Raw genomic sequence first — 16,007 nt, 5'->3', positions numbered from 1 at the left:
GGGTCATTAGGATAGACTTGTTTGAAGAGGTGTGTTTTCAGCAGCTTTCGGAAGCGTAGATGTTCGGATTAATCTTAGTATGGCGTTCCAAAGTTGGCTGCCTATAACGGAGAAGTTGGATGCGTAGTAGGTTTTGTATTTGAGACCTTTGCAATTAGGCAGGTGAAGGTTGAGATATGTTCGAGAAGATTTGGACCCGTTCCTGGCTGGAAGGTCGATTAGATTGGTCATGTAACTTGGACATTCTCCTTGGAGGATCTTGTGGATCAGTGTGTGGACTCTGAAGTTTATTCATTCCCTGATAGGGAGCCAGTGGAATTTTTCCCGGAGAGGTGTTGCACTTTCAAACCGAGATTTACCAAAAATGAGTCTGGCTGCCGTGTTTTGGGCAGTCTGGAGTTCTCCAAACAAGTAGCTGTGTTGTATAAAATAGGAGAGAGAGGATATCGGGCCATTTAACCCAGGGTCGTGGCAACACAGTAAGCGGGGTAAGCACCGCAGGGGGGCGCCGACCTCTGGAGGGCACCACCGCAGTGCTTACCCTCGCTGCTTACCTCAGCTCCGCGCCACCCTGGGGGCTTTAAATCTTTTACCTCCAACGGTCGCAGCAGCTGAGCAGCGTCAGTGAAAGCGCTGCCGACGTCTCCAGCCTTCCCTTCGCACTCGCTCGTTCGTTCCCTTGGTGTCCCGCCTTCTTCTGACGTCATTTCCTTGTGAGGGCGGGACACTGAGGGAACAAACGAGCGAGCGCGAAGAGAAGGCTGGAGACGTTGGCAGCGCTTTCACTGACGCTGCTCAGCTGCTGCAACTGTCGGAGGTAAAAGATTTAAAGCCCCCAGGAGAGAAGACATTGCTGGAAATGGAGGGGAGGAGAGAGCGCAGAATTGCTGGATATGGATGGAGGCGGGAAGGGCAGAGAAGGGACATGGATGGACATGGATGGGAGGACAGGGCCCAGGGAGAGGAGAAATTGCTGGAAATGGAGGGGAGGGGAGAGAGGAGAATTGCTGGATATGGATGGAGGAGGGAAGGGTAGAGAGGGACAAGGATGGACATGGATGGGAGGACAGGGTTTAGGGAGAGAGGAGAAATTGCTGGACATGAAGGGGAGGGGAGGGAGGAGAATTGTTGGACATGGATGGAGGGGAGGGAAGGGAAGACAGAGGAAGGAGATGTGCATGGATGGAGGGGAAGGGAGAGAGAAGAAATGCTGGGCTTGGATGGAGGGGAGGGAAAAGAGAGGAAGGAAATGAGATGAGGGAAAGGAAGAGAGGAGAAAAACTGCACATGGATGGAGAAAATAGGCAGAAGCTGGATCCACTGGACAGTCAAGTCTGCGGAGGACCCAGCTTTTACTTATGGATATAGAGGAAGAAATGAAGAAGAAAGGAGGAACGTAAAGAAATAAATGGAAAGGAAGCCCTGGAAACGGAGTTAAGAGGACAGATAGCAGCAGAATCAGATACTGGGCCAGCATGATCAGAAAAAGAAAGTCACCAGACAACAAAGGTAGAAAAAAAATCATTTTATTTTCATTTTAGTGTTTGGAATATGTCCACTTTGAGAATTTACATCTGCTATCATATTTTGCAATGTATAGTAATTTGTTTCTAAGAATATTGCTGACAATTCCTGTCAGTGTGGCAAGTGGTGAGCGATCATTTTCACGGTTAAAAATCATAAAAAATTATTTGCGATCAAGTGTTTTACAAGAAAGGCTTGTAAGCCTTGCCATATTGCTATTGAGAATGATATATGTGCCCAGTTTGATATCAAAGATTTAATTACTAATTTCGTGAACATGAAAGCACGAAAAGCTAAGTGGTTGTAAACCCTCTATTTGTTGAGCAATCCCACAAAGATGCATTGCATCTTTCAGCTTCTATTTCCTTTGCATCTTGTGCCACACGGGGGGGGGGGGGGGGGCGCCAGGGGCGGGGGCGCCAACTGATAGTCTGCAGGGGGGCAGCAGAGACCCCCCTGCAGACTATCAGTTGGCGCCCCCCGCCCCTGGCGCCCCCCCCCCCGACCATTCTTTATTTGACAAATGTTCACCAGTATCTTTTCCCCATGCTTTTTGAGAAGAAATACTACATTGTTTTGACAGAGTTTGAAAACATTCACGAAATGAAGAGGCTGAAGGTGCGGGAGTAGAAAAAAGATTTAAAAATGGTTGTAATGGAAGGGAATTTGAAACACTATATGCTGTTGTCGAAGTGTTGGAGCAACCTGGTCTGAGGGGAACAAAGATGTCTTTGCCGAAAGCTGGGACTCTCCCTGTGTCTAGTGCTGAGCTGAGATCTCAACCTCATTTCCTGCCGGCCACGGAAGCACATACGAATCCAACTTCTGTTGACCAAGAGAAGTAGAGGTGGCTTCAGGGGGATAAAAGCTCACCTAACCCTTACACTTAGAAGGCATGATAGACAGAGGAACAAGGTAAGCACAGAGCAGATTCTCGTGTGTCTTCTCAGCCATATTGCTCTGCCCCCCCAGCCCCCATGTAATTTTTTGACCTTTGCAGCTGCTCCTTTTTTTCACCCTTCTTCTCATTTTATCATAGTCTCTTTTTTGAAAGTTAAATGCTAACATATTGGATTTCCTGTGTGTACTTACCACAGAGCTTATATCAAATCTGATCATGTTATGATTGCTGTTATCAAGCAACCCCAGCACCATTACCTCCTGAACCAGATCATGCTCCACTAAGCACTAGGTCTAGAATTGTTCCCCCGGGTGCTCGTAGGCGTCTATTGTCAGCAAGCACCTCTCCGTGCTGTCCGCTCTCGACCAGCACCTCTCCGTGCTGTCTGTCTTCACCCACACAATTGGGGCTAATCCACCTCCTAAGAGGAACTGCTTCTGCTCACTTGCAAAAAGTAATTATTCACAGTACCAAATTTATCCTGCAGAGTACTTTATTACACCGCGGTACCAGTGGGAAAAACAGTATGTTCACTGTACCACAGCTGTTGGTCTCCATGCACTTTGCTTCACTTTTCCAACACACCAAACAAACAACAGTTCAGTCTTAGAATTAGCTAAAGACTTGGGAAAACCTGTGGTTCAGTCTATTCCTCCGCTCCTCTCTGCTACTGCCTAGGAGTTAGAGGCATTTTCACCACCCTCATTTGCCAGACACCAACACTCTGACAACCTCCCACTAATGTTCAGACTGACCTCCTTCAGGTAATTAATTCCCACAGTTCCATGAAGCCAGACCGCATCTAGGCAATGTCACTTAGCGGCCCCCAAATCTCTGGCTTCTCTCTCTCTGCAGTCTCTTCCTTTTCCACCGCCCTTTGTCCTGAGCAAAAGAACTCCATTTGCTCCTCACCAACCTCTTTCCTTTCGCTTTCCTCTCCTAGTTCAATCTCCTCCCACTCCATGGAGTCTTCCTCCACCCTCTCTCCCAGGTGCTGCTCCTCCCCCTGATTATCCTCCATCTCCCAATCACCCCCTGACTCTACTACCTGCTGGGAGTTGTGGTCCTGTTTCTCTTGTTCCCTCCTTCCTTGCAAGTGTTGCTGGGCTCTGTAGTTCTCTTCCCTTTTCATCAGTCTCCTACTACCTTCTCCCCTCTGAGGGTTTTTCTTCTTTCCCCGCTTACTGTCCCTATCAGCTCTTCTCTGCCTTCCTTCTACCTCCTCCTTACACTATGCAGCTTAGTAAAAGGTCCCCCTAGTTTTAGCAGCTGTTTAAGAGGCCAGTCTGAAATACCAAAACAATATGAGAGTGCAGGAAGTCTCCTAGCTGTTCACCACCGCTGCCTTGATTTTCTCTCCTCACATGCTATTCTTGACCCACTACAATCTGGTTTTCGCCCTCTCCACTCAACCGAAACTGCGCTTACTAAAGTCTCCAATGACTAAATCCAGAGGTCAATATTCCATCCTCATTCTTCTTGATCTTTCCGCTGCTTTTGACACTGTCGATCACAGCATACTTCTCAATACCCTGTCCTCACTTGGATTCCAGGGCTCTGTCCTTTCATGGTTCTCTTCCTACCTTTCCTTCCGCACCTTTAGTGTTCACTCTGGTGGATCCTCTTCTACTTCTATCCCTCTGCCTGTCGGCGTACCTCAGGGTTCTGTTCTTGGTCCCCTCCTCTTTTCTATCTACACTTCTTCCCTTGGTTCATTAATCTCATCCCATGGCTTTTCCTACCATCTCTATGCTGAAGACTCCCAAATCTACCTTTCTACCCCTGATATCTCACCTTGCATCCAAACCAAAGTTTCAGCGTGCTTGTCTGACATTGCTGTCTGGATGTCTCAATGCCACCTGCTCATATCCAGCAGATCGCCAAGATCTGTTGTTTCTTTCTTTACAACATCCGTAAAATCCCCCCTTTCTTTCCAAGCACTCTACCAAAACCCTCATCCACACCCTTGTCACCTCTCATTTAGACTACTGCAATCTGCTTCTTGCTGACTCCCACTTAGTCACCTCTCCCCTCTCCAATCGGTTCAAAACTCTGCTGCCCGTCTCATCTTCCGCCAGGGTCATTTTACTCATACTACCCCTCTCCTCAAGACCCTTCACTGGCTCCCTATCCGTTTTCGCATCCTGTTCAAACTTCTTCTACTAACCTTATAAATGTACTCTCTCTGCTGCTCCCCAGTATCTCTCCACACTCGTCCTTCCCTACACCCCTTCCTGTGCACTCCGCTCCATGGATAAATTCTTCTTATCTGTTCCCTTCTCCACTACTGCCAACTCCAGACTTCGCGCCTTCTGTCTTGCTGCACCCTCCGCCTGGAATAAACTTCCTGAGCCCGTACATCTTGCCCCATCCTTGGCCACCTTTAAATCTAGACTGAAAGCCCACCTCTTTAACATTGCTTTTGACTGGTAACCACTTGTAACCACTCGCCTCCACCTACCCTCCTCTCTTCCTTCCCGTTCACATTAATTGATTTGATTTGCTTACTTTATTTTTTGTCTATTAGATTGTAAGCTCTTTGAGCAGGGACTGTCTTTCTTCTATGTTTGTGCAGCGCTGAGTACGCCTTGTAGCGCTATAGAAATGCTAAGTAGTAGTAGTAGTAGTTCTATCTTTCTACAGCATGTAATTCTATAACAAATGTAAAGGAAAAGCAATATATATACATATAGAATGATCTTGATTTCCATTACAGAAGCTTTTGCCACAGTCAGTGGCCAGAAATAGTTTTCCTCCTGAATGCATTCTCTGGTGTATGGCAAGTTTTTCACTGTCATTGAAGCTCATACCACACTCACTACATGTAAATGACTTCACTCTCATGTGAAAGCTATGGTGCCTTCTCAGGTTTCCCTTCTCAGTGAAGCTTTTACCACACTCAGAACATTTAAATGGCTTCACTCCTGTGTGGATTCTCTGGTGCTTTATCATGTATTTCTTCAACCTGAAGCATTTGCCACACTCAGTACTTTACTCCTCAATGGCTATTCTGGTGCATAGTGAGTGTTTCATTGTTAAAAAAAGCTCTTACCACACTCACTACATGTAAATAGCTTCACTCCTGTGTGAACTCTGTTGTGCCTTGCGAGATGTCCCTTATCAGTGAAGGTTTTACCACACTCAGAACATCTAAATGGCTTCACTCCTGCATGGATTCTCTGGTGTATTGTGAGGTTTACCTTCTGACTGAAGCTTTTATTACACTCATTGCAGATGAATGGTTTCATTCCTGTGTGGATTCTCCAGTGTGTTCTGAGTGCTTCTTTCACAGAAAAGCTTCTACCACACTCAGTACATGCAAAAGGCTTTATTCTGGTGTATTGTGAGGTTTACCTTCCGACTGAAGCTTTTATTACACTCAGTGCAGATGAACGGTTTCACTCCTGTGTGGATTCTCTGGTGTATTGCGAGGTTTCCCTTCTGACTGAAGCTTTTATTACACTCAGTGCAGATGAACGGTTTCACTCCTGTGTGGATTCTCTGGTGTTTTTTGAGGTATTGCTCGTGACTGAAGCTTTTATTACACTCACTGCAGATGAATGGTTTCACTCCTGTGTGGATTCTCTGGTGTTCTGTGAGGCTTTGTTTATGAGTGAAGCTTTTATTACACTCAGTGCAGATGAACGGTTTCACTCCTGTGTGGATTCTCTGGTGTTTTTTGAGGTATTGCTCCTGACTGAAGCTTTTATTACACTCACTGCAGATGAATGGTTTCATTCCTGTGTGGATTCTCTGGTGTTCTGTGAGGCTTGGTTTATGAGTGAAGCTTTTATTACACTCAGTGCAGATGAATGGTTTCATTCCTGTGTGGATTCTCTGGTGTTTTTTTAGGTATTGCTCCTGACTGAAGCTTTTATTACACTCACTGCAGATGAACGGTTTCACTCCTGTGTGGATTCTCTGGTGTATTGTGAGGCTTACCTTCTGACTGAAGCTTTTATTACACTCAGTGCAGATGAATGGTTTCACTCCTGTGTGGATTCTCTGGTGTATTGTGAGGTGTCCCTTCTGAGTGAAGCTTTTATTACACTCAGTGCAGATGAATGGTTTCATTCCTTTGTGGATTTTCTGGTGTTGTGTGAGGCTTGATTTCTGACTAAAGCTTTTATTACACTCAGTGCAGATGAATGGTTTCATTCCTGTGTGGATTTTCTGGTGTTGTGTGAGGCTTGATTTCTGACTAAAGCTTTTATTACACTCAGTGCAGATGAATGGTTTCATTCCTGTGTGGGTTCTCTGGTGTTTTGTGAGGCTTGTTTTCTGACTGAAGCTTTTATTACACTCAGTGCAGATGAATGGTTTCATTCCTGTGTGAATTCTCTGGTGTTTTGTGAGATTTGCCTTCTGACTGAAGCTTTTATTACACTCACTGCAGATGAATGGTTTCATTCATGTGTGGAGTCTCTGGTGTATTGTGAGATTTGCCTTCTGACTGAAGCTTTTATTACACTCAGTGCAGATGAATGGTTTCATTCCTGTGTGGAGTCTCTGGTGTATTGTGAGTCTTGGTTTCTGACTGAAGCTTTTATTACACTCAGTGCAGATGAACGGTTTCACTCCTGTGTGGATTCTCTGGTGTCTGGTGAGGTGTCCTTTCTGACTGAAGCTTTTATTACACTCAGTGCAGATGAATGGTTTCATTCCTTTGTGGATTCTCTGGTGTTTTTTGAGGTATTGCTCGTGATTGAAGCTTTTATTACACTCAGTGCAGATGAATGGTTTCATCCCTGTGTGGATGCTCTGGTGTATTGTGAAGCTTATTTTGTGAGTGAAGCTTTTATTACACTCACTGCAGTTGAACGGTTTCATTCCTGTGTGGATTTTCTGGTGTTGTGTGAGGCTTGATTTCTGACTAAAGCTTTTATTACACTCAGTGCAGATGAATGGTTTCATTCCTGTGTGGATTTTCTGGTGTTGTGTGAGGCTTGATTTCTGACTAAAGCTTTTATTACACTCAGTGCAGATGAATGGTTTCATTCCTGTGTGGGTTCTCTGGTGTTTTGTGAGGCTTGTTTTCTGACTGAAGCTTTTATTACACTCAGTGCAGATGAATGGTTTCATTCCTGTGTGAATTCTCTGGTGTTTTGTGAGATTTGCCTTCTGACTGAAGCTTTTATTACACTCACTGCAGATGAATGGTTTCATTCCTGTGTGGAGTCTCTGGTGTATTGTGAGATTTGCCTTCTGACTGAAGCTTTTATTACACTCAGTGCAGATGAATGGTTTCATTCCTGTGTGGAGTCTCTGGTGTATTGTGAGTCTTGGTTTCTGACTGAAGCTTTTATTACACTCAGTGCAGATGAACGGTTTCACTCCTGTGTGGATTCTCTGGTGTCTGGTGAGGTGTCCTTTCTGACTGAAGCTTTTATTACACTCAGTGCAGATGAACGGTTTCACTCCTGTGTGGATTCTCTTGGGCATTGGGACGTTTCTTATGACATTTTCTTCCTGACTGAAGCTTTTGTCACGACTAGTACATGCAGATAATCTCTCATCAGTGTCATTTTTCTGGTGTTTTGTAACGCTTCCTTTATTGATAAAGGTTTTCTCATCTACTGTAGTTGTACTGTTCTTAGGGTCATCTTTTTCTAAATAAATAAAAACAGAGCATTGTATAGTACTGTAGGAGAACAGCAGTTTAACGAGTTCAATAAAAAATCTGTATAAATAAATTGTAAATTTTCCACCCCCTCCCTGTTGGGAATACATTTCCAAGGTAATCACTACCAGGGATGAATACAGAATATATGATTATATTCAAGTTGATATTTAAAAGCACCTTTTGGTCTTTGTACATAGATATCGTTTAGCCCTATAACTGCTCTTTATCAGACAGGCTGCAAGATGCAAGGCTAAACCTTCAGGGTGCTTGTTCCCCAGATAAACTAATTTGGGCGTTACCTGATCCTGAAGTTCACAGGAAGAGATTCACCATTAGCCAATCATACATTTGTTACAGAAGCTTAGTTATTGTAGATATGAGAATAGATATCTGATTGCAAACTTGCCATTAATAAGTTATATTTTACTTAAAACAAGTTCTATTCTTTACCGTCTATGTTCAGGCTAATTTAGTAAGTATATTTTTATGTTTATTTCTTATTGTGTATTTTTTCCCTCGCCAGGAGGAAAAGGCTCCTGATGTTCGGTATGCTTAATGACTTTCGCTTATCGCTATGTCAGCTGCCGAACCAACTTCTTCATTAAAGTACCTTAAGGTCATCAGACACCCCCAAGTCCCGCCGAATAAGCAATTGTGATAAACAAAGTATAGGATACCCTAAGAATGCCAGAGTCATAGTTATTGAAGGTTTTACAGACAGGAATCGAAACAATACTCCAATGAAAACAGAAGAATCTTAGAAACAGACCCACCCCAGGTACCAATGTCATCTCGCCATCACTCATTATCAGTCTCACCGGCTTCCTGTAGTGAGACTCACCCATTGCCAGTCACTCCTGAGAAGAGATTTTAAGAATAACGGGAAACCCTTACCTAGAGACATCAGGATCTCATAGTTGTCCTTCATCACCTCCCTCCAAAGCTCCTTCTGCTCCTCATCTAAATACTCCCACTCCTCCTGGGAGAAAGAGACAGAGACGTCCTCAAATGTCACCCGCATCTGAAACACAAACCAGAAACACAGTCAGGGACACGGGAGGTGCTCAGAATGCATTAGATTTCAGCTCCTGCCTTTCTTTTTGGGGTTGTAACTGTGCAGAATTCCCCCCCCCCCCCCCCCCCGGCATTAACACCCAGCTCTTCTGTTCTCCAGGACTGACTCCACCTAAGCCGTCTCCCAGCTCAGGTTTGATTACCCCACCCCCTCAGTAATCTCAGTCTCCAACTAGTATGAACCTCTCCCTAAGAAGGCTGACCCCCCCCCCCCCCTTACACCCAGCAGGTTTCTCTGCCCCAACTTGTATTTCTTTTTTTACTCATTCCAAGAATCCCACCTCTCCATTCCTCCCAGAGCATACAAATCCCATACCTCTGTCAATCTGCAGCCCCCCCCCCAGCAGTAAAAACACCCAGAGCTCTCTCTCATACTGCACATACCCCCCCCCCCCCCAGATGTCTCTGGTGGCCCAATGGGTCACAGGTTAATCTCCCCCACCCCACCTGGTGATCTAATGGCCCTTCCCTATCCCCCTACCTTCAGTTGGAAGAGGGAGGTTGCCTCCTCTGGGATGCGCTGGGCTTCATACCGCGCCGATGGAAGGAGACCACCTTTTGACAACCCAGACTTGTCAAACAAGTGCGGGAGGACTGTCTACCCCATGCTCAAATTTGCATGCAATTATCTCTGATCAGAGGTCCAGTAAAGCCCCCTGCTCTTCCAGCACTACTTTTAGAGCGCTGTTTGGAACAGCACGGGGCTTTTGATCATCTGCCCATTTGTGAATATTGCCAATACATATCACCAGCTGTCTCCCTCCCTCCCTCCCATACGGAACTTCTCCTGTCCTATGGAATCCCCAAAATTCAGCCACGTTTCACCCCTGACACCCCCAGCTTTTCCTCTTTGCCCCTCCTGCAGCACCCCCTCCTCAACTTGCCCTTTTCATCTCCTCTCTCTCTCTCCTCACTCCCCAATCTCTCCCTCAACCCCTAGTATGCACCTGCCCTCTCGCTGCACCACCTAACTTGTTCTGTTCATTACCTTTCATTTCCCTTGTTCCCCAATGCTCTACACAGATGAAGAAGCAAGAAGATTGATGCCGGCTAGATCCTGCGCCTCTGTCACAACGACTTTGACTGCTGAATTTGAACCGTGAGGTTCTACGGTGTCCCCCAAGGCTCAAATTCAGCAGTCAGAGCCAGTGCGGCAAAGGAACAGCACACAGACCAACATGCAAATGCTCTCCTACTTCTGTTTGTGATGAGGACTCTATGTCAGTTCCGCCTGGACACTTCCTACCCACCAAGTCCCATGTGGACAATTCCCACCCAGAACTCAAAAAATACAAAACACATAAGGCAAGTAATCTCCCCCTCTTTTCTCTTCCAGATCGTACCCCCTCACCCCCCCCCCCAACATTATCTTTTACACATCCTTTCCCCCTTCCAGACATGCAGTTCATGAGAGGGGGTGACTAATGCCCCCCAACCCACCAAACTAGGTTTGAACCTAATTCAGTCCCTCAAAATGACGTACTGATTATGATTTATAACAAATGACTGCTCTACCTATGAAAAGATATTCTGTCCTCTGTGCACATCCGTTTGCTGCTCTAACTTCCTCGTTCCAGCCGTAAGAAAGAAGAGACGATCGGTAAAAAAGCCAGAGAGGGTGGGAAATGACCGGGGAGGGTGGGAGGAGGGAGAGTCCTTGGTGGGAACAGTCCAGGTGCACATCCGTTTGCTGCTCTAACTTCTTCATTCCAGACCTGATCTAAGAAAGAAGCGACGATCGGTTAAAAAAAAGCCCAAGGCTAGAGAGGGTAGGAAATGACTTGGGTGTGGGGGGGGGGGGGAGGGGGCAGGGCCGGTCTTAGCAAGTGCGGGGCCCTATGCAGACCAATTTGGTGGGGCCCCATCATAGCCCCGCCCCCAGCCCAAGCTAAACTTGTACAGAAAAACTGATTGAAATAATAAGCACAATGCTATCATGAACCCCCCCCAGAAATTATTCAGTTCAAGTCCACTACAATTAGTAGTTCCAATTCTCATAACCCCGGGGGGGGGGGGGGGGGGGGGGGTCAGAGGTGCGGACACACAATCTCTCCACTGCAAAACACTATACACAAACTTGTGCAAAAACACACTCATAACCTTACCAAACCATAACAGCACTAATTCCAAGGACAGGACGAGCTACAACCTTATGCGTGGAAAGACAGCACTGTAATTACACCAGGCTCTAAAACACCAATACACTACCTCATGAAAAAAACAAAACAAAAAGGGCTGCAAATGCTACATGCTAGCAGGATACTGCACCTTGATCACGCATGAAAAACACATGACACAACAGATATGAAGGCAAAATAAACTGGAACGTTACCTCAAGAAGTCAGACTCAGCATGCAGCAATACTAGAAAAATTTAAACTTACATGAAAAACATCACAAATGCATATTTCCAAAAGCTGACATATTCCAGTTAATAAATTCTGAATAAAATACTTTTTTCTACCTTTGTTGTCTGATCATTTAGTTTTTCTATTCGCTTTGGTCCCAGTGTCTTCTGTTTTATGCAGTGTCTTCTTTCCATTTGATATTTTTTCTCTCACCATGTCCACCATCCTCCTGTGTCCTTATGTGTCCTGTCTACCATCTCCATGTGCATCTCCTTCCTTTGTCTTTCCTTCCCTCCATTCCTGCCCAACATTTCTCCTCTCTCCCCTGCCCTCCATGTCCAGCAATTTCTCCTCTCTCCCTGAGCCCTGCCCTCCCATCCATGCTCCTCTCCCCTGCCCCCTCCATTCATCATCCCTATCCAGCAATTCCCCTCTCTCCCTGAGCCCCCTCCCATCCATGCTCCTCTCCCCTGCCCCCTCCATTCATCATCCCTATCCAGCCATTCCCATCTCTCCCTGAGCCCCCTCCCATCCATGCTCCTCTCCCCCTGCCCCCTCCATTCATCATCCCTATCCAGCAATCCCCTCTCTCCCTGAGCCCCCTCCCACCCCATGCCTCCTATGCTCCTCTCCCCTGCCCCTCCATTCCATGCATCATCCTATCCAGCCATTCCCATCTCTCCCTGAGCCCTCCCATCCATGCTCCTCTCTCCCTTACCCTCCCGCTCCCGACGTTCAACTGCCTGCCCGCCCTGGCGCCCTCTTTTCAGCCCCCAACCAAGGATGGCTTTTTTTTTTTTTTTAAACTTACCCGCCTCCATCGCCGGAATCCGAGCGTCACTAAAAGCGCTCCTCCTCTCCCGAGTCTCCCCGACGTCTCTAGCAGAACGCAGCAGAACTGGAGCTCTTCCTGATTCGTTCATTCTCAGTGTCCCGCCCTCGAGGGCGGGACACTGAGAATGAACGAATCAGAAGAGCTCCAGTTCTGCTAGAGACGTCGGGGGACTCGGGAGAGGAGGAGCGCTTTTAGTGACGCTCGGATTCTGGCGAGGCGGCGACGGAGGGTAAAGTTAAAAGAAAAATAAAGATCCTTGCGGGCAGGAAGAGGCTGACTGAGGCGCGCCGCGCGGGGCCCCCCTAAGCGCGGGGCCCTATGCGGCCGCCTCGGTCGCCTCGGCTTAAGACCGGCCCTGGGAGGGGGGGAGAAGAGCTCAGTGTAGGAATTCTGCAGAGTCATCTGTTTTAAATGGCTATGCACAGGCGATCAGCAGGTTCTCCAACACTCACTGTAAACTAGATACCTGCCCCAACTACCTAATGAAATGCACCCCTGACCGCTTCGTAGCAGACCTCACATCCCACCTAAACTACATGCTTCAGCAAGGTCTCTTCCCTAAGGAAAATGGCAATTTCCTTGTCATCAACAGCAGATGGAGATAGAGAACACTGAAAGCACATGGTGTTCCTGGACGCCCAACCCCCCACTGCCTTCAGTATATCTCTATCTCCCAGCAGGTGTGGACCTCGCTTCTCAGCGCCTGGATTTCTGCCTGGGGTGGCTCCTGTGCTTTGCCAGTAGAGCAGGGGGTGTTGTGGCTGGTGGTGCCCACTTTAAAGGCATACTTGGTTTGCCCTGTCCCTGCCTTACCCCATTCCCCCTCCCTCCAGAGTTCCTCTGTGGCTGCCTGCCTCCATCTTTCCTCACAGTAAAAAAAAGAGAGAGAGGCTTTCTCCAGAGCTACTGGTTCGGTGCAGCTTGACCGAAGCTCGTTTGACTCGGTCTTCTGAGGTGAGAGTGGTGCCCAGCTCCTCTGGGAAGGCTCCCGCTGACAGCGCTCCATGCGGGGTAAGTTTTGGCGATGGCTGCTGAAGGGGTTAAGCGCTGCTCCCACTGTGGGAAACGCAGATCAGCAGTGGGGCTTTGCAGAACATGCTGCCTAGATGCTAATGCTGGCACGAGCATGGCGGGCGGTGATTCTTCCCGCCCACCGGAGTTGGCAGCGGGCGCCATCTTGGAGGCGCCGCATGACTTGACCCTCGCGGTTGCGGAGGAGTCTGAGCGCAGGGGGACGCCTCGTTTCAAGGTTTCTAGAGGAGCTATTGCCTCTGCTTAACCCAATGTGGGGGCGGATGTACAGGGTGAGTTTTTCTCCCCTGAATTTGTGCTGCTGATGCAGAAGGCTTTTATGTTAAAAAGAGCACTCCTTTCAATTCCTTTATTTCTTCCCCCGAGCTTTTGGTTGACGCTAAGCATAGACGAGTGAATACCCCATCTGAGGGGGACTCTTCACTCTGTTCTCCCCCGTGGTCTAGTTTCGGGGAGTCTGAGGGGTCTGGCAGGCCCTCACGGACTGATGATCCAGACGAGGGTGGCTGCTTGCCACAGGAGTTGGATGACCCTAAAGCGGTTTGTATTTTCCACCGCGACGAGCTGCCAGCTCTCATTTCTGATGCCTTACAGGCCCTTTGTATTGAAGATCCTGACGAGGGCGCTGCCTCTTCTATTAATCCTAGGATGGCTAGTACTAAGAAGCCTTCTCAGGCTTTTCCTGTGCATGCTTCCATCCAAGAACTTATTTCAGCTCAATGGTCTGACCCTGATGGTCCCTTGAAGGTGGCCAGGGCCATGTGTCACCTTTGCCCTCTAAGTGAAAGTCAGTTGGCCCTCTTTGGGATGCCTAAAGTGGATGCGTTAGTCACGGCTATGACTAAAAAGACTATTCTCCCGGTGGAGGGAGGGGTCGCTTTGAAAGATATGCAGGACCGGCGGCTGGAATCCGCGCTGAAGCGGTCCTTTGATATCTCGGGCCTTTCCTTACGGGCGGCTATTTGCAGTTCCTATGCAACCCGGGCCTGCCTTTCCTGGTTGCAGCAGGCGGTTGAGCAGCCCACCGACGGAGCAGGTTCTCTCGCTGAGGTCGGCCCTGTCTTTTTTGGCTGATGCCTTTTATGATCTGGTCAGAGCTTCGGCTAAGCAGATGTCGGTGGCGGTTACAGCCTGCTGCCTTCTTTGGCTCCGGCATTGGGCGGCTAACATGGCCTCTAAACAAAGCTGGTGAGGTTACTCTTTTGGGGCCTTTTATTTGGGGAGGATTTGGAGAAGATTGTAAAGGACCTAGGGGACTAAGTCCCAACAGTTGCCTTAAGATAGGCCGAGGCCTTCTTCCAAAAGTCCTTCTTTTCCCTCCTCTTCCAGGCCGTGTGTTCGCGAGGCTCGCAGAGGAATTCCTTTAGTTCGGACAAACGCGCTGTGGCGTCCGGGCAACGTCCATGATTTCAGGGTCGTCCTCCACAATGATGGGGCGCCGGTCCACTCGTCGGTTCCCGCAGTAGGGGGTCGTCTCTCCCTCTTTCTCGAGGAGTGGACCAAGATTACTTCGGATCAGTGGGTCCTGGACCTGATCAGAGAAGGTTACCGACTAGAATTCGCTGCCTCGGTGGGAGACGCGTTTTTGGAGTCCCGATGCGGTACTGCTGTCAAGCGGGCGGTGGTAAACGAAACCTTGCAGGTGTTGCTGAAGCTCGGAGCAGTGGTTCCGGTTCCTCCCGCCGAACGCGGCTGTGGTCGCTACTCCATCTATTTTGTGGTGCCTCGAAAAGGCGGGTTGTTCAGATCTATACTCGACATACGCAGTCAACGAGGCCTTAGGAGTGCGACACTTCCGCACTCCATCATTGCGGCGGTACAGCCAGGAGAGTTTCTCATGTCTCTGGACCTCAAGGAAGCGTATTTGCATATTACCATCTGGCCGCCGCATCAGCGGTTTCTCCGGTTTGCGGTATTGAGCCTACATTTCCAGTTTGCGCCTTGCCGTTCCGGCCTGGCAACAGCCCCTCAGACGTTTTCCAAGGTGATGGTAGTGGTGGCTGCCTTTCTCAGGTGAGAGGGTATCAGAGTTCACCCTTATCTCGACGACTGGGCTCATCAAGCGGATTCAGCAGACGAAAGCCGACTTGCCACAGCCAGAGTTGTTTCAATCTTCACCTGACCCCCTCTCAGTCTCTCGGTATTTGGGGGTCCGGTTCGACACGGCTTCGGGGTTCATTTTTCTTCCCGACAACAGGCGTCTCAAGCTTCAGAATCAGGTCCGCCTGCTCCTGCGGATGTGTCGCCCTCGAGCTTGATACATTGTTCAGCTCCTGGGATCGATAGAGGTGGTTCCCTGGGCGAGAGCTGAGGCTGCTGCAGCTTGCTCTGCTTCAGCAATGGTCTCTGATTTCCCAAGAATACCAACGCAGACTAAGGTGGCTTCCTGCGGCCCAGCGCAATATGGATTGGTGGCTTTCCGACAGCATGCTGCGGCAGGGGATGCCACTGGCTCTTCCTTGTTGGTGTCTGGTGATAACGGATACCAGCCTTTCGGGCTGGAGAGCTCATTGCCGGGGACGCTATGCTCAGGGTCTGTGGTCCACCGCAGAAGCAGGATGGGTTCAATCATATCGCTTGGAATTGAAAGCGATATTTCCAGGCTCTTCTAGCCTTCCACAGGACGCTGAAGGGTCCTCCTGGGCCGAGTTCTGTCGGACAACACGACAGC

The 16,007-nt window shown here is 48.3% G+C and overlaps 1 pseudogene; it reads right to left on the bottom strand.

Moving 5' to 3' along the window:
- Positions 1–5,006: 5,006 nt before the first annotated feature.
- The window catches only part of LOC115462307, a 759,864-nt pseudogene continuing 748,863 nt past the window's right edge, over positions 5,007–16,007 (bottom strand).

The sequence above is a fragment of the Microcaecilia unicolor genome, chromosome 1 (assembly GCF_901765095.1).
Source record: "Microcaecilia unicolor chromosome 1, aMicUni1.1, whole genome shotgun sequence".
Taxonomy (NCBI): domain Eukaryota; kingdom Metazoa; phylum Chordata; class Amphibia; order Gymnophiona; family Siphonopidae; genus Microcaecilia; species Microcaecilia unicolor.
This window is presented reverse-complemented; position numbering and strand designations above follow the sequence as displayed.